Source organism: Limulus polyphemus, unplaced genomic scaffold, assembly GCF_000517525.1.
Source record: "Limulus polyphemus unplaced genomic scaffold, Limulus_polyphemus-2.1.2 Scaffold1158, whole genome shotgun sequence".
In the NCBI taxonomy this organism is placed as follows: Eukaryota; Metazoa; Arthropoda; class Merostomata; order Xiphosura; family Limulidae; genus Limulus; species Limulus polyphemus.
The window spans coordinates 149064-151413 of NW_013666768.1; the positions used below are offsets into that span (position 1 = coordinate 149064).

The window sequence follows — 2350 nt, forward strand, 5'->3', positions numbered from 1 at the left end:
CTTGTAGAATTAAGAACTTAAAACTTGTATACTATTAAAATATGGATTATTAGCTAATATTTTATGCTATTCTAATTGTAGTAATTTAATAAAATTTTGAATGCAAGACACTAAAACCTTGTGTCATGCACAATAAAAGATACCCGAGGCGATAGTGTTAAATAAGAATTATTTAGTGCATTACTACCATTAGTATAAAAAACCTAGGGTTAAGTTTTATCAACAATCGACAACAAGAAAAAAGAAGATTGGGTAAGTACTTTATTTCTTGTTTTCATGTTTATTCTTTATCTATTATTATAAAAGTAACTAAAATGTAAAAATCTTTTTAGTTAGTTAGATTAGATTAGGTAAAATAAATAATAATAATGTAATAAAAATATTTCAAGAGGCTCACGAGAGCAGCTTATAGTACCTCCTGGTTAATGTTCTAGTTTGAATGTATATTTTTTATTTATTGTTGTATGTAAAAGTAACAAAAATGTAAGAATTACAAACTTGTTAGGTTAGATAAGAAAATATAAATAAAGAAGCATTAAATAAAAAATCTTCTTGGCAAAACGTGAGCTACACATTCACCTGTTTCTTACAGCTTGTTATGCAAGCTTAGCAGTTAGACATGGTTCAAAGAATCATAAAACAATTAAATAAAAAACAGATGTAAACTGTTATGAAACTGAGGCTGTTTCAGTCTGCAGTCATGCTGGGAGAAAAAAAAAGTGGTACTTTAGATTTATTTCATATTATTTTTTGTTGGTTACAAGATTGGTCAAATTGACTTAGCCTGAATAGTGTTAGGGTAGAGAAAATAACAGATAAAATATAGTTTTACTAGAAAAACTTGATATTTGTTTAGGAAGTTCTAGTGGTTATGCCACAGAAATATGAGAAATGTAAGATAAAAATAAGTATTTTTATTCTTAACATGAAAATCACCTTGCACTCAGACAAGTCAGAGCTGAGTCACACTGACTCTATACATTCACTGACAAATCATTAGTAAAAATACTTAATTAAAATATTGATATTTTGTATACAAGAGACTTGAATTGTTTACTTAATGTTTGCCAAATTTCTTGAAGATATGCTTACTATTTTAAAAGTTGCATATACTTTCATGGCTACTTATTGATTACATGATGGTTGCAAGGTTGGTCAAAATTAACCAGCTCTCCAAAGCACTAGCTGTTGAGAAAAGACAAATATTTGTGCATGTACAGTATGTTTTATTAGCATGGAGACAACATATAGCAAATTAATCATAAACTATACATACATCAAATTGATTGTTGGTCCACTACATTGTTGTTTAAAGGGCCTTAATGATGTGTCATACAAAAGTATTTAAAGAAACATACCATCAATATTACAATTAATCCCATTAACTCTATGCCTACAAGTGGATCCAAGTGCACATGTCACAACATTTTTTTTTTTACTGAAGAGTTTCAATTTCTTAATTTTAAAAAGAAATATTTAAATAAATTCTTAATCTTCACTTCTCTGTGTCAGGTGATACATATAGCACACTGAACTCTTCCATGTGTATATACATACACAAACAAAAGTACCCATCCACAGTGATGGGAAAAGTTTAAGTTAATGTATTGATTTAAATTATTTCATAGACTTTAAATAAGTTAATTGTGTTGCACTCTTGGTTTCACCCAGAGTCAAATATTTAAGTTGCTTATACTACCCACTGTGAAAAGTAATTATTGAGCATTTCAGTTGTGCTAAGAGCTGCTCAACAATAACATACGGTAAATCTACATTTTTATTCTTTAAGTTATGTCACATTTTTGAAATTTGAATTATAGTGTTATTAAATCCCAAGAGTTTAGTGTAGAGCTAGACCACCGTGACCTGTTGAGTCAACCACTATTCAGAGGTTATGAAGAATTAAAGCTAATTTCAATATTGCACCAAATTGAAAGTTTATTTTGAGATAATTTAATTAAATATTTCAATCCAATCGTGTTATTCATAATTCAAGAAAAGATATTTGATTGTTTATCGGGAGTAAAAGGAAAGACTGTTTCATTTTTCAAAAAAGTGAATTAATTAGTTTTGTAAAGAGCGCGAATGGCAGTGTGAATGATTTTTTGACTGAGAAAATAAGCAAACAAGCAAACAATCTCAGAGTTTTAGTAGTATACAGATAGATTCTTCAAGATCTTGTTTTTGTCATCTTATGTCTTTTAATGAAGATGGGAACATTTACAGGAAAATAATATAATAGCCAATGCTCAGTGAGAGGTTTTCATTTATAAAATTTTGTTGTTGTCTCGACTTGATTTTTATTTTATTACCTCATCTCCATAGTTACTATTTGCAAATAGTCAATAAT

At 28.4% G+C, this 2350-nt stretch overlaps 1 protein-coding gene across 3 annotated transcripts in view; it reads left to right on the forward strand.

The window, feature by feature from the left end:
• The window catches only part of LOC106462404 (cyclin-dependent kinase 7-like), a 64137-nt gene that overhangs the window by 33197 nt on the left and 28590 nt on the right, over nt 1–2350 (forward strand). The window lies entirely within an intron of this gene.